The sequence below is a fragment of the Lissotriton helveticus genome, chromosome 4_1 (assembly GCF_964261635.1).
Source record: "Lissotriton helveticus chromosome 4_1, aLisHel1.1, whole genome shotgun sequence".
NCBI lineage: Eukaryota > Metazoa > Chordata > Amphibia > Caudata > Salamandridae > Lissotriton > Lissotriton helveticus.
Genome location: NC_136063.1, coordinates 1,189,716,409 through 1,189,742,039, shown reverse-complemented (window position 1 = coordinate 1,189,742,039; position 25,631 = coordinate 1,189,716,409). Strand labels below are relative to the sequence as shown.

Genomic DNA, 25,631 nt, shown 5'->3' with positions numbered 1-25,631 from the left:
ACATTACTCAGTGTGATATGTTCCAAAAACAGATTATCAAAAGCATGCCCAAGAAAAACTGGGGGATATCTGACAGGTTTGAAGGGTTTTTTAAAAGCATGTTATTAATGCCTGTTGGACCTGGCATCTTTCGTGTGTTTTATCCGGTTTTTGTTAGTTTAAGAACTCTGACCACTTTACCACTGCTGGTCCATACTTGAGTGCAAGCGCTCCGTGAGTAAATTGTGATTATGATTGGTGAACCATGCTTGGCATATTTGATTTACTGGTAAGTCCCTAGTAAAGTGCACTGCGTGTGCCCAGGGCCTGTAAATTAAATGCTGCTAGTGGGCCTGCAGCACTGATTGTGCCACCCACATGAGTATCCCTGCAACCATGTCTCAGACCTGTCACTGCAGTGTCTATGAGTGCAGTTTTAAACTAACATGTCGACCTGGCAAGTGCAACCACTTGCCAGGCCCAAACCTTCGCTTTTACTACATATTAGGCACCCCTAAGGTACGTCCAACGTAGCCACATGGGCAGCGTGTAGTACACATAAAATGTAGAACATATACTGGCGTGTTTTACATGTCCTGATAGGGAAATACTGGTAAATAAATGTTTTACTATTGCAAGGACTATCTCTCCCATAGGGTATCTTACAAGTGCCAGGTCCAATTGGGAGCAGATAGAGATTTTCAATTTGGGGTCCCTGAACTCACAATTAAAAGATATGTTTTCTTGTGAAGTTGGTTTTTAAATTGCATGTTTGAAAACGCAACTTTAGAAAGTGGGCATTTTCTTTCTTTGCCATTCTATGTCTCTTCCTGCCTGCCTGTGGAATCCACATCTGTTTAAGACTGACAGTGGGGCTGTTTGTGCATTTACTCTAGACAGTCTCACAAAGGGAGCTGAGGTGTGCCCTGCATATCCTGATGGCCCATCGACAGGCTGATGGGTCTTACTGACATAGAGTGGTGGGAGGAGTTGTCACTAACACCTGAATAGGGCTGTGCCTGTCCTCACACAAAGCCGTCTCCCCCCCTTGTGTGTATGGAGCAAAGTCAGAGAAAGGCAGGGTCTTGTGCACTGCAAAGACTTTTCTTTGGAGTTGACCTACTTCCAAGGCAGATGCTGATATGAGTACTGGAGATGTGATACCATAACTTCAGAACAATTCAGGACTAGGAAAAGATCCTGCCAACAAGATGAGCAGGAGAAGCTGTAGGAGGGGAACTGCCACTCTGCTTTTTGCTGTGTCGTGCTGGCCTACTGTTTGCACCTTCTGTCATGGAAAGTGAAAGGACTGGAATTTGTTTTCATTATCCTGCTTACCAAGGTTCTCCAAGGGCTTGTATGGGCTTGCCTTCTGTTAAGAAGTCTCAGTGCCATCAAAGACTTCACCTGCAGCCCCTGCACTCCTCTGCTGGGAGGTCTGCCCTGACAAGATGTGTCAATTGTAGTTCTGGGCCCTTGGAGGTGTCTTTTACTACAAGAAGAGAAGAAAAGCCATGTACCGGTCTTCAGCATCTGTTTCTCCCACCTCAAGCTTGCTGTGAGGTGGAAAAACATATGCATCCCCACGGCATGGAGAAAGAATGAATGCAGTGCCTATTGTGCGACTCCAAGTTCACCGCAGCCCGAGTCCTGAGCACCGTGACTCTGCTGTCCATGACACCCACTCTGACTCCAATGGAGTCCCTGCTGTGCGGCTGAAGATTCAACACATCACCCGCTCGCGGCTGGGAAAATTGTCACAGCGCCTGTTTCACCACCACCACATCAAACCCAGAACATCCATATTTTCTATGCATCTTGGCTGTGCGCCAAGTCTTCATCAGCATTGCCTAGCAGTAAGGAAACGAGGCAGCCTGTCCATAAATCAATGCACCACCTTCCCTCACAGTAAGAAACCATAAGGAACCGATGCATCACCTCTCCTCACAGTAAGGAATCAATGCATCACCTCCCCTGAGCTACAGTGAGGACCCGACGCATCACCTCCCCTGGCAGTAAGGGACCAACGCATTGCTTTGCTTTTCCGGCATTTCAGCTCCCCTCAGTCTGTTTTCATCTTTGATTTTGATGCATCCCAGGTACTTAGTGATAAAAGTGATCCATCTATAGTTTTTTCTGACTAAACCATTTTAAACCTTTTGAAAGTGATATCTTTGCGTATGTATGTTTGATTTTTGTAATTTTGGTCTTGTTGTACTTAGATAAAGATTGGTTATTTTTCTAAACGGGTGTGATGTTCATTTGTAGTGTTTTCCCTGTGTTACTGTGTGTATCCCTGAAAATACTTTACGCATTGCCTCTGAGATAAGCCTGATTGCTCATGCCAAGCTACCAATGAAGTGAGCAGGGGTTATCTTGGGTGTGGAACTTTCTTACACTGACTAGACAAAAGGGCCCGATCTGTACAGGGTGCAAGCTCACTGCCAACTAGAGAGCCCCATTTCCAATAATGCTGATATTGCCAATGTAATTCTAATGTTGAGGAAGTTAGAAACGTTTTCCAATGTAGCTGGGGCTTCAAGTTTTGGCATGATTAAGTGGAAAAGGTATGTGCAGAAGAATAGATAGTTTTTTTTAGAACAAACACATGGTCATGATCTCCCTACTAATGTCAGTGAAGTACCTGAGTCGTAAGTCTGGGGAAAACCAGTTTAATGAGCTTGACATCTTATAACATACTTGTTTTCATTTCAATGAATGAAGTTGTGCAAATAATTTTCTCCCGCTACTGCAGATGTTTTTATTTCTTCATAGCCCTTTGTTAGCTGTTAGATTTAGGGGTCTCTAGTTGGCAGAGGTAGGTACCTTTGACAAATAGGGACCCTTGCGTCTAGTCAGGGTAAGGGGGTACACTCCTAACATAACCCCTGCTCCACTCCTTGGTAGCTTGGCACGAGCAGACAGCCTTATCTCAGAGGCAGTGTGTAAAGCATTTGTGAACACATACAGTAATCCAGTGACAACACTACAGATGGACACCACACAGTTGTATATTAAAAAAAGTATTCTTTATATAGATTTAACACAAGACAACAAACGACAAAAATCCACAATACTGTACTTAAAATTGTAGAATTGGCTTAGTTCTCTTTAGATCTAAAAATGCAGCACTTTCAGTCAATGTACCTTAAGATGCGACACGCAGGGCAACAAAAGTGTTGCAGGAAAGGTGATGCGGTAGTCCCTTGCACACAATGACGGTGATGAGTTGAGAATCTGATGCAGAGATACAAAGATGGCGTCTTCTTCTTGATGCGACACGCTCCTCCGATGTTGCAAGATGTCTCGACTCGATGCAACAGATGCAGCGGTGATACCCTTGTTCAGCGATGCAACAGCATCCCCCAATGCGAGACGCGTCTGCTCGATGCGACAGCTACAGCGGCGACACCCTTGTTCAGTGATGCGACGACAGCGGCTCTGACGGTGGCAAGCTTCTCCGTGGATGTGAGGCGCTTCTGCGGTGCAATGCGACAGCTACAGTGGCGACACCCTTGCTCAGTGATGCGATGGCAGCCGCTGTGATGGTGACCCGCTTCTTCAATGCTGCAAGACGTTTCTTATGATGCGGTGCAATGCCACAGCTACAGCGGCGACATCCTTGTTCGGTGATGCAACGGCAGTGGCTGCGACGTCGACACGCTTCTTCTTCATGAGTCGCGCTTCCAGCTCCTTGCGACATGCAGTCCCTCAGAAGGCCAAAAACAGCTGCAGGCACTTCCAAAAAACTCTTGGGGAGCTGGTGGTTGAAGTCTGTTGTTCCTGAGACTTCAGCAGGAGGCAAGCTCTTCTCTCAAGCCATTGGAGATCCTTCACAAGTTGAATAAAGCACACAAAGTTCCATTCTCCTTTCTTTGGCAGTCAGGCAACCACTGCAGGCCAATCACTGCTGAAGTCTCAGGAGGGATTGGACAGCAGTGTGGAGGGAAGGCACAGCCCTATTCAGGTCCCAGGTGCAACTCCTCCCTCCCATCTAGATGTAGATCTCTCTATTCACCACTGGGCTGACTCACCCTGTCTCCTGGAATCCCCCAGCCCCTGTCACTCAAACTCCTGACAAGGAATACACAACATAGCAGATACAGGCTTGGATAGTTAGACAAGAAAATACCTACTTTCTAAAAGTGGTATTTTATCATTCTGAGTTCAGGCATACTAAACTCGAATTTCTACCAGGTTCCCTGAGTCAGTTAGGATTATAATATGTAATAATCAAACTGCTCATTCTGGCCTATGGGGAATAGGTAGCCTTGCAATAGTGAAAAAGTAAAATGGCTGTAATTCACTATTAGCACATGCCATACATATCAGGGCCTGTCCTACCTTATACTTACAATGCACCGTGCCCTTGTGCCTACCATAGGGGTGTCTGATATGAAGAAAAGGGAAGGATTAGGGACTGGCAAGTGGGTGCACTTGCCCAGTCAGCATGGCAGTACCAGACTGCACACAGGCTCTGCAATGGCAAGCATTAGACACACTTTTACAGGCTGCTTCTGTGGGTGGCACAACCAGTGCTGCAAGCCCACTAGCAGCATTTGGTTTACAAGCCCTGGGCACACTCAGTGCACAAGTAAACCAAACCAGCCAATCATGGAGTCACTAATCCATATATCAATTTACAATATGGAGAGCATATGCACTTTAGTACTGATCAGCAGTGGTAAAGTGCCCAGAGTCATAAAACCAACAAAAACAGGTCAGACAAAATACAGGAGAAAGGCAAAAAGTTCAGGAATGACCCTGCAAAAAGTGCCAAGTCCAACATTAGCTAACATGCAATTTGTTTTATTAGAAGGTTATAGATGTAGTCTTATTCGTGGAAATAGAAGTTCTGAATGTAAAAAGGTCTCATGTGTAGTATTTAATACAACAATGTTACATACTTGGAGATTACTGTCTGTGAACCATTGTATTTGTGTGAGAAGAGGTGTGATCATGTTCCCAGGAAGGAGTGCTGAAAGATGATTGGACAACAGGAGGAGAAAATCCAACATGTACTGTTAGAAATTGGGTCTCTGATTTCTAGAGGTATGTACCTTGTAAGAACCGCAATCCTAGTCAGGTTAAGCTAGATACACACTAATAGATAACCTGTGCTCAACCTCTCATAGCTTGGCAGAGAGCAGTCAGGCTTAACTAATGAGGCAATGTGTAAAATATTTGTGCAACACACACAGTAACACAATGAAAACACAACAAAAAGACTCAACCCAGGTTTAGACAAATAGACAATGTTTTTTTGAGTAAAATAAGGCCTAATAAGGTGAAATGGACTTAGGCATTTTTATAAAATAAATTAAAGTCTAGTGCTGAGAGTTGAAAAGCGCTTAGTGGCTACTTGAGGTCATGCTGGGCTGGGGTAAATCTAGAGTTCAGGCCGACCGGAATGAAGGGGAGGCTGGCTCAGGGACTTGCACAGGGCCCGCTGAAAAAGTACATTGGAAGAACCAAGTGTCAACATCGAAGACTCACTGGGTTGGTTTTGATCCATGCAAACGATGAAGGCTTCAGACCCAAATCCTTTTACGATGCAGGCACTCTCTGGGGGCAATCAGCTCTTTGCGTGGGAAAAAGGGCACTGTCTGGTCAGGTGTATGTGTCAGCTCCCCTTATTCTTCCTGCCCAGAAGAGCTATCAGAAAGCAGATGAATGTAAATGAGTTTTCTGTCACATCCACCCTTCCTTTGTTTGTGGCCGTCTAGTTGGAATGCACAAAGTGTAGCTGTCACCCACCCCAGATGTGTATTGGAGACAGCCTGCAGGCATACAGAGCTAAGCTAAGAGCAGAGAAAAGTCTACTTTCTAAAATAGTCATTTTAAATCCATCTTTACCACCAAAGAGTACTTCTCATTTCTATTTCAAAGATATAAAATACAATGCATCTACGCTTTCTAATGAAGGAATTACAGCTTGAAAAGATATTAAGGAATTCCTAATTCTAGCGTATTAGAGGAGTAGACCTCACAGTAAGGAAAAACGAACATATCTGTTTGTCAATACCCAGAGATGTAAAATTTAAAAGTACACATCCTACCTTTGATTTACACAACACCCTGCCCCTAGGACTAAATAGGACCAACCTTAGGGGGTAATAAAACAGGAGGGTAAGGCTTGGCTAGTGGCTTCATATGCCAAGTTAAAGTGGAAGTAAACTGCATACATAGGCCTTGGAAATGGCAGGCCTGAAAAAGATCTGCAAGGCTACTTGTGTGGTTGGACAACAAGTACTGCAGGCTTACTAGTAGCATTTAGATTACAGGCCCTGGTTATATAGTATACTACTTTACGAGGGACTTATAAGTGAACTGAGTATGTCAATCATGTATATACCAACTACACCATGTTTAGGGGAGAAGCACAGGGGCCTCATTTATGAGGCTGTGCGTCACTTTTACGCCGCCGGTGCGTCACTTTTTGTTACGCACCAGTGGTGTAAAAAATGCGCCTTGTTGCACCTTATTTACAAAGTGACGCATCTAGGTAGATGCGTCACTTTGTAAACCCCTGTGCCACATTATACCTGCACCAGGTATAATGTATGCCAGGGGGGTGTTTTGACACAAGAAAGGGTCATGGAAGTGACGCCGAGAAATCTATAAGATTTCACTGCGCCATTTCTTGGCCACTAATGCGTCAAAATCTTCCGCCTGCTTCATGGCAGGCGTAAGACTGATGCAAGCACTAACAACATGGGACTTGCTCATGTGAAAGTACACATTGCTGGAGTTGCGTCACTTTTGTGACACACTCCAGCAATGCGTCACTTTTGCGCCTACAGATACGTCAGAAATACTGACGTATCTGTAACTGCTTGCGATATGATGCATCATATTATAAATATGACGCATCAATCATGACGCAAGGAGTGCGCACTGAGAAGTGACGCATTGCTGCTTTCCCACAGCGATGCGTCATTTCTCATAAATGAGGCCCACATGTACTTTAGCACTGGTTTGCAGTCGTAATGTGCTCTGAGTTCTATGGCCAACATAAAGTTTCAGCAAAAAGAGAAGGTAAGTTGGCAAAGGGTTTTAAGGAAGACCACCCTAAGAATGACAGGTCTAACATACTGCAACAAAGTTTTTATCTGTTTATAACAACACCTGTTCCTTGATTAGGTTAGCTTCACACATTACGCTCTTACACAGATTCATTTTGCCATTATACTTTTGCCCTACCACCTTCTACTTCCCAGACCCAATTGCTGACTGCAGTTTCTACTCCTACTGCAAATTTACCCTGCCTTATTCATTGCCGTTTTCTGACTCTGCTGAGTTTCATGAACCCCTCTTTACGGGAATTTCTGCTTTGAATCTCATTTGAGCTTTATACCCGATCTCATTTTCTTTTGAACTTGAACTCTTTATGGGTTCATTCTGCCACCTTTTTGCCCAATTTTTAGAATAGAGATTTCATCCTTTACTAAACATACTTGATACATTTTATTATAATTTGAATTAACCAGTGCTTTAACAATTTATGTAAATCATTGATTATTAAAACTAATATGAATAAAACTTATGATTTTGAATAAAGATGATTTACCAAACTCTAAATAAAAATACCCTTAAAGCTGTAATTAACTCTCATTATTCACTGGGCCTCAGATAGAAATTGTGGTTACTGTTTTTGTGATGCTTTGCTCCTGATCTTCTCAAATGCAGCTTCCAAGGCCCACTTTCATATGTCACTTTTGCATGTCCAAGGTTTCACAAAGAGGAGAGATAATAATACATGTTCAAATGTTTTTCGAAAAGGTATAATACTTGTAAATTAAACATGAACTTCAATTATTAGACAGATAAGACAAATCCCTGTTATAAGCATTATTTGAAGAAAATCAACCATGTTGATTATTCTCCAAATTTTTGCTGTCTATCACTAATACCCCTACACTAGCGAGAACTCTGTGGGAGTACCTTTCTGCCAAACCTAGTTGGAATAATCAAACTCCATACCTTGGTGTAATGTCTCAGGAAGCCAGCCTCAGTGCATTAAGATATGCACTCCATCTCAGTGTGCAAATTCACACTCCTCTGTTTGCAGTAGAACAACAGGACAATTGGACATTTTAAATTATAATTGGGATGACTATGAAGATACAATAGTCGCAATGTACAATCAACTATATCTTTGCCTCAGAAAAAGTTGTGGACCACCTCGAGAGCTGTGAAGTACTCCCTTTACCTTAGAGCGACCATCTTCCACTCCATACAATTCTAAACCTTCGCTCATCTTAACGTGAAGGTCATAAGACATTGGGCAACTCTCTCCATGACAAATCTGCATTTTTAATCCAAAGAATAAAATGGGGCCCAGTATGTCTGAAGAAATTAATAGCATGGAAAGCTACCATTGGCAAGTCCCTGTGGGCCCAAAGCGATGAACATCTATTTACCCATTGGGAATTCAGAAACAGAGGCATTGATGAATCACTGGACTCTGTCCTAGGTTGCAGGTGCTCTCTCCCGAAAATGTCCAACAAACACCACTCCATTTTGATTAGTTCAGAAAATGTTCACAGGCTGACTAAAGCAAGCTACAAAACCCATAAACAACAAATCAAACCTGCTTTGCAACAAGAACTGCGGAGTGCAAGAAAACAACTTAAGCAACTGGTATGGGTGGTTAAAAAACAGCTAAGGGACAAGTAGTGGCAATATGTATACTCACTTATGAGCAAGTGTAATCAGGCCAATTTATGGAAGCCTATCAAAAACAAAACACACCAGACCGACACCAGATCTAATGCCATCGACGAAGCCATGTGGACCATGCATTTGAAAACACTATACATACTCGAACAACCAAGGGGTATATTATCAAGAACGGCATAAAAAATGATCGCAAGTTTAGCGGCAGAAAACAGCCGCTAAAGCAGCGATAATGGGCTTGATAATATGCCTTTGAGAATTCTAATAGAAGTCCATGTTCTGGTGTGAACATGGGCTCCTATTGGAATTCTCCAGGGCATATTATCAATCCCATTATCGCCACTTTAGCAGCAGTTAAACGGCGATAATTTTAACGCCGTTCTTGATAATATGCCCACAAGTTCTTTCTTACCTGAACTTTTAGATTATTCAAATGATCTAAAGAGATGCGACCCCAAGTAAATGACTAACTTCATTCAAAAAGCACCACCCATAATGAGAGCATCATGGGCACCAGGCCCATTCTGGCTCCTAGCCCAACTGTTCAAAGAAAACCTAGCACTGTGGCCTGCAATTATTACTCCACGGTTCTGTAAATGCTTCAATTCCTTCCAAGTTCCAGATAGTTGGAGAGGTTCAATACTGCACCTAATTTCTAAAAAAGGGTGATAGACAGAATCCAATCAATTACTGCCTGAGTTCCCTGTTGTGGACATTAAGGCGAAGATATACGCCTCTGCCATTTTAAAAGATCTTGACTCATGGGCAACAACCAATGCAATTATTCTGTTTTGTCGTACAGGATTCAAATTGAATTCCTCCACACTGGATAATATAGTCACTCTTTCCTACCTTATCCATCAGGTCAACTCCCAGAAGTCATTTGCTCTTTATGCATGCTTTGTCAACTACACCTCAGTATTTGACCTGGCGGGCAGGAGCAATCTATGGAGCAAACGTCAGGTGTGGGGCATTCCGAGCAACCTGCTTAGCGTCATCATATCCCTGTACACATCAGCGTGGGTGAGGGTCAAGCTTTTAAACACTGCACTAACCAGGAAGATCAACACGAATCAAGGGCTAAAACAAGGATGCATCTTAGCTCCAATGCTATTTAATCTATACATAGCAGACATGTCCTTGGCCTTAAACAACACAATTTAAATTACTCCACAGATTGGAAAAACCAAGTTCGCAATATTGCAGTGTGTGGACGACATTGTTTTGCTTGACCACTGCAAAATAGGGATCCAGAGAGCCCTAAACGCACTCCACACATACAACATGGCAAACAAAATTATTGTAAATGCCTTGAAAACAAAGGTGATATCCTTCAGGGAATGCAAAAGCTATTAAATCGTTACTGTTCCCTCTGCGCCTTAAAGAAAACAGGAGCAAAATTGTACAACTATCTGGGCATCTGGTTCCCAGCAAATGGGGGCCCTAAAACACAGCTCGAGTCATCTTAAGGATGAGGTTGCACTAACTACCATCAGGCTCTGCCAACTGAATGCCACCCTCGAAATCCCTACTACATACGAAAAGTGTTCAGGGCCATCCTACCATCCGCAATTACTTATGGCAGTGTCGCCTTCCCAGGACAACCCATTAAAACTATGGAAAACTACACCTAAACGTCTACAAGAGAGCATTCAGGTTGCCATATTATACTTGGGGATCTCTGGTGAGAATTTAATTTGGACTGGAAGGTCTATCGTGGGCCAACATGACATTAGGGCATTTCTAATATACTATCACAGATGCATCTCGGCCATGCTTTGCACCTTGTAGCCGGTCCTTCAAAACATATTTAAAACTAGAAACAGCCCTTGGTCCATCAACCTAATGGAGGCAGCATACACCCTCGAAATAGACCTGACGACACTAAACGCTTTATCGCTCAGGCACACTGAAGTGAAAAATATACTGAAAAAACAGATAAAGCTCCTATCGAACACTGCGGATAGGGAAAATCCCAAGTCCACTCTTTCACTAAATGCCCAGGCAACCATGTATAATAACGATGGTCATGCTGGCCTGCAGCCACAACAATATCTCAATTGCGCAATCGGGAAAGGCTATCTTACCCAAATACTTTCTGCAAGGATGGTGGCATTAGAAATAAAATACTTTAATCCAAATTGGCCACTCCTTTCTAACATTGTAAAGTGCAGGCTGTGCGGCTACAAATCTGAAACTTTTATGCACTTACTATGTTGCTGCCCGACGCTGTTCCATTTTAGGTGGTTCCTATTAAAGCCACTCTTTTTAACTCATGGCATAAAGACTTACAACGAAGCACAAACTGGATTTTTAGCACCATAGCCCCACCCGAATTGCCGAGAATAGGCAAATACTATAAAGCAGTGCAGCATCTCCCAATTACCTTTTCTAAAATATTGGCATGTATGGTACATTAAAGAGAAAGGATTCTTTGTAAATACCCCAATACCATACATGAGGTGCAGGACCTTCTTAAATCTTAAATCCAAAACAATCCAAAGTAGACCGCTGATTGACGGCCATTTTAATTAAACGCTTAACTCTTTAACACACATTTTCACACTCTGGACCACAAGCACTCTGCGCTTTGGCTTACCTGCAATTGACTTAATCACACTGCTTTTAAGTTAACCACAGCTGTTTTTAAATAGCCTAGCTTATTTTCTGACATTATGCGTCCGTTGTGTCAGATGGTTTTATAATGTTCTGCTTTTTTTTTTACTGTGCTCTGTATAACATGTCTCTTTTAAATGTTTACGTTGTCAAGGTGTTAATTAACCATACAACACATTTTCTTCACTATCACTACTAGTTGAAATGTGTAATGGATAAATATGAGAGAGGGCAAGCGGAGATCAAAACTCTTTTGGGGCTAGTTAGACTCTGGTAATTTAAAAAGTTAAATTAAACAACTTGGACTAATGCCACATTTAGACTCAGTGGGCCATATTACCAACAACTAGTGATAATTATCGCTATGTTGGCTTAGCGGCAATAATTTTATCGCCGTGTTGCGGTGATTTTTTCATCGCTTAGGAGCCTTGCTATTATCAAGGTTAATCTCCTAAGCGATAAAAATCGGCCGAAATGCATGAATATCGCTGTAAAGTCAGCGATATTCACGCATTACCGAGCTAATGCTCTTAGCCATGTTATCCACCTCCCATTGGATAACATGGCTAAGAACTGCTCAGGGCAGGTGTTAGCTTTTGAAGATATTCGCGGTTAGCGCGGGAAGCTCTCCAAAAGTTGGTAATAGGAGATAGCGATGTTAGTTTCCAGTCGCTAATATCTTGGCACGACCACTTTGCATGTCATTAGTGATAAATATCTCTGACATGCAAAGCGGGGCCCAAGATGGTCGCTATCTCCTACTAGCTGTCGCTAACTGATGTTAGCGACAGCTAGATAATAGGGAGATAATTTTATCTCCGCTTTCTTGGCTTTTAAAGACAAAAAAGCGGAGGTAAATCCCTTGATAATATGCCCCAGTATTGTTCTTTCTGAAAAAGTATGCTTTGTTTTTGCAACTGCATACTACAGTGCACCAGCAGGAAAATCTATAGAGGGGAAGTACTAGGCTCCACACTGAATTATTTCGAAGTAGTATGGCCAGAAAATGTTAGGATGCGGCTGCAAGGGTGATTGCCTATGTTAATGGACTTGGAGAGCGAGGGGGAGGAGTAAACACGTAGGATCAGGACATTGATACATCACTGTTAAGCGGATTTTAGATAAAGTAAAATGAGGGCTCCCTGTGCCTGGGTGGAAAAGTTAACTTTACTTCAAATATATGTATCAGGCAAACAGGAAACTGGCATTAGTGAATTGGGCTAGGGAACAATAACTGTGAAGATGAAGGATTTTTGCAGGTGTATGGGCATAAGTTGGTGTACTCCTCCATTGTCAGGGTCTTATCTTCAGTAGACATGTTCTCTGCAGCTTTTTTGCGGGTGTGATATCAGCAGGAAGCCTAGATGCAAGAAATTGGTTCCCCAACTGGAGATGTGCTCAAGTAACTGTTCAATGAAACATCTTCGCAGAGCATCACGCGTTTCTATTTTCATTTACTGGAGCAAACTTTTTGTGTGTCAGCACATCTGTCAATAATGGCAGTTCCGTTTCATTGTTCAGTTTTATTATTTAAACAACAGTTTGTTGGTTTTAACAAGATGTTTTGGTTAGTTCTGTTGAACAGATGCTTGCCATTTGAGTTGTATTCAAGTTGTGTTTTTGCTCTAATAGCTTGTCATGTTCAGCTGCCGACAATAGAATCTATTGCACGTCTATGCTCCAGATTTTATGTTGGTGGGCAGACATGGAACAGTAGTAGACACTATGGTTGGTGTGTGATTTCTCTGTTGATGTGGTTCTATGTCTTTTGACATTTACTAACAGAGCACCATGCTCATCTGGGTAGGAATACACTAAAGTGTTTCCACATATAATCTACATAACTAAAGCCTCCTCAACAATCGATACAAAAAGGGGTTTGCAGCACTTGAATAAACAACTCAGGGTCACATGCTTTTTTACTGGGGGTGGTGGGGAGAAGATAATTGCTTATGCAAAAACTACTCCCCTCTCCATTATTAGATTTCTTCACTCCTTAAGTGTGTTTGTAGTGCCGGACTAGGAACCAAAACCGGCCCAGGCAAAGTGCTCGGCCCGCCCCCGGGGGGAGGTCTGAGCTCTTTGCCGGAGCCGGCTTTCGGCCGATTTTGTTGCAGGGCCGATTTTGCAGCTATGCTGCATAAACGGCTCTGTAACAAAAACGGCCCCCAGGGGCCCAAAACCGGCCCCGATCCTTGCGGCGCACCGGGGAATTGCCCGGTTCCCGCAACGGCCAGTCCGGGCCTGGCTTTGTATCATGTAATATTGTTGTGTACTGTGTATTTGGGCTTTGGTGTAGTGACTGATGATCACGCGCAATAGGAAATCTTGTGTTCAGCATAAAGAGGTCTTGTTCCATTCTTGAGGAGGTGAATATGAATCAAGGAGCACATGTTGGTTGAGGAGTGGAAAAAGCTTTAGTAGATAGAAAAAAAAGAAGCATAAAGTGTTAAAGTACATTCACGTTGGTTTTGTTGCTTAAATGTGCCTTCAAAAGGAAGTGAATGAGGAAGCATTTAAAGAAGGGGGCAATTTTAACGGTGGTGACAGTGAGTGCTCAAGGACTGGGACTAATATCTGTAGAAAAAAAAATCTATTTTCATCACGTCGTCTGTGTGAACGAAGCTTAGGTTTGACGTGAATGTAACATATAGCTTCCAATAAATTAAATGTAAACCAAGAACTTGATTTAAAGTTTGACAAATGCGGGTGATCGTCCAAAAAGCAGCAGCAGAGGCGTATGGGACTTCTTCACTTTTTTCGGTGCTTGTCTGGCAGCCACCAAACTCTAAATCCACCCCAAAGTCCTACGTTGTCACACTTTGTGCTATCACTGTAGCTTCACTGGCGCTAATCACAATAAAGCACAACTGAGATCTGTACTTTTTTGACCCATCACTGAGAAGAAAATATAGAAACAGTGTATTCTTCGTGTTTTGAAAAGCATTCTTCTTTTTTGTTTTTTTTAATTGTGTTTTCTTGGTGGGAGTAGGAGATTTATGTACCTATTTTGAGAAGTAATTATGGTTAGTGAAACTATTCGATATTTCCGGTCAATATTTTGCACTGTGTGTGTGAAATTACTAAGTAACCTCATAATAGACATTTATCCCACTCGAGATTACCATTTCCGTTTTATTAGGAAAAGTACATTGACGGATAGTTTTGCTACAGCTTATATTGTTTCTATGTTTATTCAATAAAACATTTTGAGCATACAAAAATAAATATGGCAATCCTCCATCCTAGGAAACAATGGATCAGTGTTATCCTATGGGAGGCAATATAACTACTGACCCACGTGATAACACTGATGGCCCTGACTGGTCTGTTCACAGTCACAATAACCATTATGATCACAACCGAATGCATAAACCCTAAAGCACATACTTCTTGGTCCCTAAAGTTTGCAGCTGAGTTTGCTCAACAATATGAATTATGATGTAGACCTGGTCTCTCTTAGTCATAGGTTCCGGGTTCCCCGAGGACAGAAAAGTGGGATAGTTCAGGAACCCAATATAATAGAGAAACTGGATGAAAGGCGCTGAGTCTAGAACTGTAAGATTGAGTGTGAGGGTGATATCTTCATGCTTACAAAAAATTATTAACGTTAATCAACTTAATGGTGCACGTGGTATCAAACTTTTAATGGTGTAAGTCTGAGCAGACTCAACCACATTTGCACCTGTGACCACATGGTTAAATGTATAACCTTGGAGTGAATGCACAAGTTCACTGAATCATCAGATCAGTACACTTGTGTGAAAATGGGAGCGAACCAGCTAGATACAATGAGGCACAATATCAAAGGGGCCACCCATAAGATATTGCAGATGCAAGCAAGGGCTATCTTCACTGAAAGGCATATTCAGGGAAACCACCTATTGTTGCTCAGAATCTCTGCTTTTGGCACCTAGGCAAGCGCCGGAGATGGGTCTGTGCTTACACCATGCACAGAGGATCCTGGAGATTACAAGTGAGCTCTGCAAGGGACATGGTCACTTGAAGATTAGATGCTTGGGCAGTTTGCTTCAATTCTTTGGTGAGCCTTAAGGAAGGACCTACTGCGTGTTCAGGTCACTGACTCTAGCATCCTTTGGCAGTCGGGGCTTCCAGGTGAGCATAACAAATTAATGATAGATAGACAAAAGTTTAACAGGGCTCAGGATCAGCCCCATCTTAGCCTTGAGCAGTCAGAGACCTGGCATCATCAACATCCAGGAAGTGTCTTTACAGTATTTAAATATGTCCAGTGATGAGTAGCTTATCAGTGCGCTGCTAGATACCTCACTCTCATAATCAGAGTTATAACAGATGTCCTGCAGTCCACTAACAGTCACACTTGGGAAGTCCTGGAAGTTTAAAATCTCAACCTGTCAAATTGAGTCAATTTCCTGCTTTTGCCAAGATGTAGTCATGCATTGCTTGAGCTGCCTAGCTTTTCCTGCTCCAAGCATGCATTACCTGGCTTGGTATTGGCTTCTACATGAATCATAGCTCACGGTGCAAGTACATCTGACCCAGACAGATGTCGGAGAAGGATAAAGTAGTGTCACATTGGGTGATCCTGTTTTTTTTGTGAGCAGCATTGATTCTCCTTCTTCCATCAGCATTGGTGTCAGTATTTTTTATTAGTATTTCATCCTCAGACATTACAGAAAACTGAAATATTCATGCACACAAAAAACTTAAACACCAATGTGTCACTTCTGCCAGAGATTATTGAACATATTTTTACTCATAGGTTCTATAGGTAGCTGCCCATAATGCAGATAATGTACCACAAAGCTGACACCAAACAGGGTCTGAGGTTGGATGCCTTCTCAAGGCATTCAGAGAATCAATTTAGGGTTTCATCAGTTCAACAAGCTACAAGAGTATCCAAAGGGAGCACTAGAGTTACTATTTGTATATGTTTTATGGGACCCATTTGATTAGGGTCCCATAAAACAAAATCAAGAATGAGAAATATAAGGGAACATGAGGAATTAAATGGAAAAGACCAAATGAGATGGGAAGGACAAGCAATGGTGGACTTTTGCCATTAGACAATTGCATTGTCAGAAATGTGTTAAAAAAAGACCAATTTCTCTTTTGACAGTTTTCTATATCATCAGTAATTAATATGAAGTACATCCTGCAAAACAGTCTCTAATACAGATGTGCTTCACTGTTTTACAGCTAGAAACACCAACATCAGAGTTAGAAACTTGATGGAAATTGGATCCAAAATAAGTCAATCATTTCACCTCAGCCCGGGTAAAAGATACCCATAAAAAACGTAAGTAGCGCATCCTATTTTTTATGACTCTCTTACCTGTGCTTTGCAGCTTTATGTGTGCTGGACTTCAATGAAACATATTCACTAAATCTTTGACAGTCATTCACGTAATTTCTAGAAAGGTGTTCCTAATAAAATATGATACAGAATGGATCATTACAATGTGATTGATACAAGAGGACAACAGGAACAAAATATAATTACGTATTGTGTGAAGTAATGGAAATAGGACATCATTTTAAAAGTGTTGGGATTCTTGTTTACATAAGAATTAATGCAAAATGGGTAATAACATACGAATCTTAGAGGACAGTTTCCTTTTTCCTTCATTGTTGTATGATGACACCACATATTCCGTCCCAAAAGAAGGGAATGTGGCCTTATGGCTAAAACTACTGAACCCCCACAGGCAGAATCATGCTCAAAATCTGTCCACGGATCAACCCTGCATGGATTGTGGCAAATCAATCAATCTCTGGGTGCCTGAATAACAAAGGTAAATTTATACTTTTGTGTACATTTCCTATTTGTTTTCTATTCTCAAACTACTGACTGTGGACTGTGGAGTTGTGGCAAAGAATTCCGCACTCAAAAAGACATGCATGTCCTATCTTGATATGTGCAGAGTAGTCTGCCCCGACGGTGGAGCCTCCTCAGTTGTAATCTTACTATTAACTCATAGGGGCAGATTTACAATAGAAGTGACGGAGTGCGACATTAGGCTTCTCGGCTTTAAACCACGAACTGCCACTTCTGAAACACAGGGCTGCACCAGTTTTACAACAATTTGGTGCAGCCCTGCGTTTCCTACTGTGCTGGCACTACATTTAGCTGCCTAGCACCATGGTGTAAGGGTGTCTGCATTGCAAGGGAAGATTGTTTATGTGCAGGAAGGTGTTCCTTCCTGCACATAAACATTCTTTAAATGGCATTTTGTAACTTCTATGGGTGCTGTTTTTGTAATGATTGTTTATGTGCTGGAAGGGTCACCTTCCTGCACATAAACAATCAACGGCGTGTTGCTGTTTCGACATGTGCTGCACAAGACAGCAAAAACAGCAAAAAACGAGGAGAAATCAAACATTCATTTGTTTAGTTCTAACAATTGCTCCCTGAAGAATTACACAGTACAAGATCATCCAAATGTTTGCAATTTGTAGGCTGTCCATCAGCTCTGTAATTGAAAATGTAATATCAGTGCCCGTTACTGCTGAAACACAGAGTAATTGTTGGCTGACCACCACCGGGCATAAAAAAACAGTTGCTATATGACATAGGCCCAAAATAGAACAGTAAAAGTCTTTTGAGGAAGAAGTATCAGAGCAACTCAAGGATTAAAAAACCAAGGTGTTTAATAAAAATATTAGTGCCTGTTTTATTGAGTTTTTTAATTTTACTTTTATAGAGTTCTTAAAACTTCTCAAGTCATTAACTTCAGGTATATTCAAATTGTATCTTTCAGTAGTATTTTGACATGACATTTTTATATTGGGTATGGCATTTTCGTTTCCTAGTCTTATTGTGACAGAGAATTATGTGGTTGCATTTAGTTTTGTATAGACTTCCCAACCTGTTGATTTTGGCCTATAAGAAAGCAAACTCCTTATTGGACAAAGGCATTTTATAAATGCGACCATATATACTGGACATGTATAGCGCCTCACTATTAACAGTCATATTGACCTTCCCCACTATGAATCATCCCTTTTTATCTCACTCAAACTGCCTTTAATTCATCACATCACTGAATTTTACACTGTATTTTTTGGCCAACATATTTATAAATAGGACCATTGAACAAGGGTAATGACGACTATTAAGTCTGTACCAATATCTTTAAATTACGAAATGTTAACAGTTAGAAATTGAGTTACTAGTTGACTGGGCTGTGAGCCCTGGTCAAGCTGCAACCACAATCCCAGGATAAGTCACAAGCAAACCCCAAATTAACCTGTCCTTACCCCCCTGGTATCTTGGCGCAAAGCAGTGTAGCTTTACTTATAGGCAATGTGTAAAGTATTTGTCTAACACTTCAAACAGTAAAACAGTGAAAACACCACACAAAAAGATCGCTCACCAAGTTAGAATAACAGAGCTTAATGTAATAATAAAGCAAGACCAAAGTGACAAAAATCCAATTAGTAGAACTGGAGTTATGATTTTTTAAAGAATAAACTGCAATATAGCACCTAAAAGTCAAAGGTTCAGGCCGACCGCAATGGAGCACAGGTCGGATACAATCCCAAATTAGATTAGTCCCACTGAAGTTTTACCTTCTCAAGTTTTGTGCCAAGATTCCAATTCTCACTGGAGAGGGTTGTGAGGAGAAAGATAGAGTTGTGGGAGGTAGTCACAATGGTGCGGAGAGCAGGCCAGGTGACACGGATGGGCAGGTTGTAGCTTTGCTCTGGTGGTCGCCTACAGGCTGTCGATGCTGCTTTGCAACGAGACGGGCTAGTGAAGGCTTGCATTGATTTCTGATGCGAACATCGTGGTCCCAGTGCAAACAAGCCCAGTTGTAAAAACAAAGAGTCCAAAAGCTTGATTTCAAGAGCTTTAGAGCCGCACCAAGGGTCCAGGACTTAAGTGACTCAACTTGGGACAGGCACTCACTGAAAACAGGTCCAGGAGCTTTTGGGAAGCCTTTTGTGTCCCTGAGACTCACATCAGGAGGCCGGCAGACTAGCCATTTGAGTCACTCCGGGCTCCTGGGTTCAAGATGAAATTAGAGGTCTAGTTTTTCTTCTCCAGGCAAGAGGCCAGCAGGTTGCAGGTCAGCAGTAACCTTAGCGTGGCAGTCCTTGTACCAGCACAGCAGTCCTTCTTCCTGGCAGAGTATCCACAGGTCCAGAAGTGTACTGAAGCTGTCTGAGGTCCTTCTTTTATATACAGTTATGCCTTTTAAGTAGGGAGAAGTTTCCAGAGGCTTGCCTTTTAAATGCACAGATGCCCTGCCTTCCCTACCCTGACTCAGGACTAATTGTAGGGGATATGAGGTCTTTTGTGTGGAGACAGGACACAGCCTATTCAAGTGTAAGTGGGACTGTGTGCAGCTCCTCCCTCCCATGCTGACACTGATGGCCCATCCAGTCACCTCTAAGCGCACATTGTGTGTGGCTGTCTAGGAGAAATACACCAAGCCGAACTGCCAGCTACAACCATTCATGTGACCAGAAACATGCTGAAGGCATCAAATTGTTAAGGCAAGAAAATGACACGTTTCTAAAAGTGCCATTTTCAGAATTATAATTTAAAATCTGACATCCCCATAAGTTAGGATTGTAAATAAGGGCTCCAGAGACACCAAACATGAACTGGTTATCTGTTCACATTTGGAATTTACATGTATAAAATGTAACAAGGCAACTCCAATATTATCCTATGGGAGAAATAGGCCTTCCAGTAGCGAAAAACTAATTTTAGAGTTTTTCACCACCAAAACATGCAAAACTCAAATGTGCATGTTCACCTTTTTGAATGCACTGCACCCTGCCCTTGTGGCTGTCAAGGGCATACCCTAGGGGTGAAGTATATATATTATAAAGGAAGGTTTGAGCCTCGAAAAAGGTTTATTTTGCCAGGCCATAATCGCAGTTTAAAACTGCGCACATTTGCTCTGCAATGGCAGGTATGAAACATGTTTTACAGCACTACTTAAGTGGGTTGCACAATCAGTGCTGCAGGCCCACTAGTAGCATTTAAATTAAATAAATGTAAATGTATGTGTCTCGTAAAGCGCACTGCTGCCCTGAGGCGTCGTGGCGCTGTAGACCGCTGGGGAACCCATCCTGGCTATCCCTGTGAGATGGTCCCTACTGGGTATCTCCAAGGTGAAACCAGGCATCCCCGGCGAATGCGGGGGGCCGTTGTAGAGATGAGGCAAGCTAATGCCCAGAGTTGCCGAGTGTGATCCCTGGTTAGAGTAGGCACCTAGGCGAGAATTATCAAGTCCGCTGACCCTGGTCCACGACCCTGCCGTGTTGGTAATTGAACCCTGGTCCTGGGCCGTTCTCTGCTTCCGGGTCTGCCGCCTCTAACCAGTGAGCCACACCACTCCACCTGGTAGTGCACTGTACTTGGGACTTTGCAAGTAAATTGAATATGACAATTGAGTATAAGCCAATGTTGTCATGTTTGGAGGAGTGCGCACAAGTACTTTAGCACTGATTAGCAGTGGTAAAGTGCACAGAGTTCTAAGGCCAACAAAACAAATTTAGCAAAAAATGGAGAAAAAAAGGTAAAAGGTTTGAGGGTAAGCCTGCAGAGAGGGCCAGGTCCAACATCAACACGCTCTGTATTTTCATCTTTTTTTACTTCAGTTTCAGTCTTTCTTTGCTTTTTTCATTCTGTTTTGCTTCTGTCCTTTGTTGCTACTTCTGTTTGCTCCACACTTTGGCCACCCCCTCTTCTCTTCCCTTTCCTTTTCCTTTCCCTTTTCCTCAAGGTACAGCCTTTTAACGACATTTGTGCTGGGCATCCATTAGTATTCTAGAAACACTTGAGGCTGTAGAGCCCCTTAAAATAGCAATGGTGTTACAGGTTGCACCAGAGTGATGGATTGCCTCTTGCCATTGTTTTATTACCTTGTGCAGAGAGCAATGAAAAGACGTATCTAAGTATTTCACAGAGAAGGACAAATCCCTAATTGGAACAACGGTGTTGAAACACAGCCACTTTCGGACGGAAAAAAATACTTGCAAGGTTATCGCATTTTCAACATTAAATATCGATTAATGGAACGTGCTTTCAGAATGATAGAACCTGAAGGAATGCAAATAAAAGCAACGTAAATGTCTTGATCATTTTACTGTTTTCTAACAAATTGTCGTTCTTTCTTTTATGCACAGTGTCCTATTGTAGAAAAGGCTTTACTATGCTTTTGAATCAAAATGTTATGAATTTTTTTTTCAACACAAATTAAGTAAATAATTTCAAGAATATGTGCGGCTTAAAAAAATACATGCCTTGGCTTCCGGTATTTTTTTTACGCTTTGGAGCAATATTAGAGAATGTTTAGAGCCTTGTGCAGGTGTTTCCCATTGCTCACCTCTGTTTCTATACTTAGCCGGAATCCAACTGAGTACATTTGTTCAAAGCAGAGAATAATTCACTCTTTGGTGTTAAGCCATTTTAGTAGCGGTGTGAGGGAGGGGTAAGAGAGGTCCGGGGAGCCAAATGGAGGAACGCACTGCTCAGGGAATTCAGAGGTGCTGCGCATTTAGTGGAAGGCTGTTTTAAACTTGACAATCTCTAATTACATGTGCAAATGTGAGAGAGAATCCAGATATGGCCAATATCAGCAAAAATCAATACAGTATACTGTATCTTCGAAGCAGTAACACATTTAAAGTGGTAATTCATGATTAAAAATATAGGAACTCATGGGCGCTCTTTGTGGTTATATTACTTATTTCAGATGTTTTTTTTGTTTTTTTGAGTGGGGCGGTGATGTATCTAGGGGACCAGAGGGCTCCATGTCACCGGGATGCTACATTTCCAATCCTGGGCTTAGCTTTAAGTAATAAGGTGTGTTGGTCCAACTGGTCCAATTAAAATGAGCGAAGACTACACCTTCTAGAAAGCAGATACATAAAAGCAAATTCCAGAAATGGAAAAGTGATGTCTCTGTGACATGGAGTAATCTGGTTACCCTAGATGTGTTCATCTTCGGAAGGGGTGGGAAAAATTAATTAGTTGCAACAACTGCTTATCATACACCCTCAAACTAGCCATCAAAACCCTCATGGAGCCCTTGAGCATGCAGAAATAAAACAAGAATCTGCCTTCTAGCTCTCCTCACCAGGTAGATAAAATACACAGATACGAGATACCCTAATCTCTGAGGAAGACCCAAAAGGGGATTGTAAACATTTGTTTGAGATAGGAAGAGAATACATTCCTCGGTGCTCATTTCTTTTAGTTTTTTGAAGCCCTGGGGAGATCTGCATGTGATGTTTTTGCAGCGTGCCTGGGCTCTGCTGGCTATGCATTTGTACAGCACGCCTCTGTACACCTGGACAGGACTCTGCCTTCAGGGATCTACAACTCTCCCCTCAGCAATCTGTAAGAAGGTTTTTGAAATGCAGAATACAGTAAAGTTCTGTCTAGAACAGTGTATTTGTTGTTACATATACATAACACATAACGTACATATGAGTACACTTTTAAAATCAGGTTCTAGGTCTAATATATATACATATATATATACATATATATATATATATATATATATACATATATATATATATACATATATATATATATATGTATATATATATATATATATATATATATATTCTCTGAAAAAACCATAGGTTTCAGGCACGTTATAGTTAGTTGGACATTTCACTTGTACAAAACCAGTGAAATTTGGCCGTTATAGTTAGCTGAGCTAACTATAACTTGCGCCCCCGCAATGCACTGCTGATGACATCACTTATTACATCATGCATGACATGGTCTGTGACATCACTGATGACATTACTGATGATTCTGTCTCTTTCTGCTCATTTCTTACCTTTTTTCTGCCTCCTTGTTCTCTTTTATGACCTCTATTCTGCCTCTTGCTGCTTGTTTCTCACCTTTATTTAGACTCTTTCTGCTCATTACTGACCTTTGTACTGCTTCCTTCTGCTAATTTCCGACCTTTATTTGCCTCTTTTTGCTCATTTCTCATCTTTATCTTGCCTCTATCTGCTCATTGCTGACCTTTTTTCTGCTACTTTCTTATAGTTTCTGACCTTTATTCTGCCTCTTTCTGCTTGTTTATCACCTCGATTCTACCTCTTGTTACTCATTTCTGACCTTTATTCTGCCTCTTTCTACTCAATTCTGCCCTTTATGTTGCCTCTTTCTGCTCTTTCCCAGCACTGTTGGGGAGCCTCAAGGACCCCGCGGTCCCAACCAGCTCTCCGCCTCTTGTGGGGGCTGGAATTGCTTTCATACATATAGGGAGATGCAAAACACGCAGCTTCCTGTTTGTGAAAGTAGGTTGTTTAATTCCCTGCTCTCTTGACAGCGGGCAGGGAAACTAAAGAAAGCTTCACTTCCAAAAAGCAAGAGTATTTTCACAGCTCTCACTTGCTGAAAGCGGAGTGTTTGCTGTGACTTGGAGAGAAAGGTTAAAGCTCCCACCAAGTCATAGCAAAACAGCTATGTGTCAGAGGTGAGAACAGCAGGATATAGCAGGAGCCAACCCTAGGGTATGGGGGTCCTCAGGGTCATTTATGGCCCTCGTCCATTGCGTTACTTAGCCCCAGGGAGGTGGTAGTCACCGGGGCTGTGGGAGGGTGCGTGGCACCCTTTAATTTGAATGAATTGCCCAGGTAGGTGATATTCCCTCGGTCTGTAGTGGTGGCCCGTTGCCCCATATTCATTTGATGTTTAGACCTAGGAAGGTGGCAGTCCCAGGGCATGGGCAGTCCTAGCGGGCCCACCCACATACATATTTTGAAGTGCTATGGGGAGGTGGTGGTCCCCAGGGCTAAGGGGGGCATGTGGGCCACTCACACTACTTAATAAACATTTCTGGGGAGGTGGTAGTACCCAGCACATGGGGGTGCTTTCATAAGCCCTAGGAGGGTGTCCATGCGCCCCCCTCATATTTTTATGGTATGCCCACGGGATCTGGTTACCCAAGGGGTTATTTCAAAGCAAGCACAGGAGCCTGCACTTGTTTTTCTTTTTCCCAGCAAATTCATGAATATCACAAATCCACTGCAAATTTTTTTAAAATGCTTTTAAGCCGGGGTAGGGTACCAAGGGGACCCCAATACCAAGGCTTGAGGGTCAGGGTATTGTTAACCTGCACTGTTCCTTTTTTTAAAAATAAAGCTTTTGAAATTCGGGTGAATCAGGCTCCCAAGATGGCTGTCAAAACTTCCTGGTTGAAGAGTTGGAAACCACGTACAGGTTTGCATTTCCCGGCAGGGGCTTGTTATTTTTCACAAAGTTGTCCCAGCCACGGATATCACTAACACTATTTTTTAAATTTCTCAACAACTGCTGAACAGATTTACACCAAATAACACAAAACCCAATCTGCGTAACCAAATTTACCTTTCTGCCAAATGTGGTGTAATTCTGTCCAGCGGTTTGGGTTGTAGTCATGTTCAAAGGCTCTTTGAGAATTAACAAGGTAAAACACACTTTTTTCACACTCCTTTTTCTCGGCTTCTGCTCGACAGATCACCCTGAAACTTTCCATGTGGAACTAGATTCACCAGGGCACTTTTTTTGGGGACGTTCTGTGAAGATTCGTCAACTTGCGCCAAAGATATAGGCAAGTCCAAAAATGCTTTTCCTATGAAAGCAGGGTCCCAAGTAGAACTACCTACTGGCGACAGCCAGTAGGTGATAAATAAATATATATATTGCCGTTTTTGGCATAAGGAATGAGGTTAAGCCACGCCCACTTGGGTATTTTCTGTGTGAATTATTTGCATTGTTATTTTCAACATTTAATGTTTATTACAATTATTTGTTTATTTAAAACTTACGGACTTACACTGCATAAGACGTATGTAACAGCAATGGAGTCTTTTCACTGTTTCTATTGAATGAAGGCGGAACTAGTCTCTATCACTTTAAATGTAACACTGTATCGGTGAAACTTTACCCGTGAACAAGCTGTGACTGAAACAGCGAAATGCGTTGGGCACCCGTTGCATCATTAATAAAAGCGTTTAAAGAACAGAGGCCGCGGCACCAGTGTGGATTTATTTACATAAACTGGAGTTGTGTTGGAATATATATATATATATATATATATATATATATATATATATATATATATATATATATATATATATATATATTACCTACTGGCGGTCGCCAGTAGGTATATATAGTTAGGATTTTTTCTCTATGGGATTTTTGAAAATTCTATGTCTAATAACTTTGGCGTTTGTGGACGGAATTGGCTGAAATTTTCAGGAAAATGGCACATTTTGTTTCTGAGCAGCCCTTGAAAATTTGGGGGGGGTTCGTCAAGGGGGGGCCGAGAAAAAAGGGGGGTCCCAAAACGTGTTTTTAACATTGAGTTTTCCATAGGGCGGTTGGCCTCACTTTTAGCCCG

At 42.0% G+C, this 25,631-nt stretch overlaps 1 protein-coding gene across 1 annotated transcript in view; it reads left to right on the top strand.

Moving 5' to 3' along the window:
• CDH18 (cadherin 18) overlaps nt 1-25,631 on the top strand; it is a 2,258,828-nt gene that overhangs the window by 468,613 nt on the left and 1,764,584 nt on the right. The window contains exon 3 of the mRNA XM_078687769.1: nt 16,456-16,555. The gene's annotated coding sequence lies outside the window, so the exon portion shown is untranslated. The remainder of the gene's footprint in view (nt 1-16,455; nt 16,556-25,631) is intronic.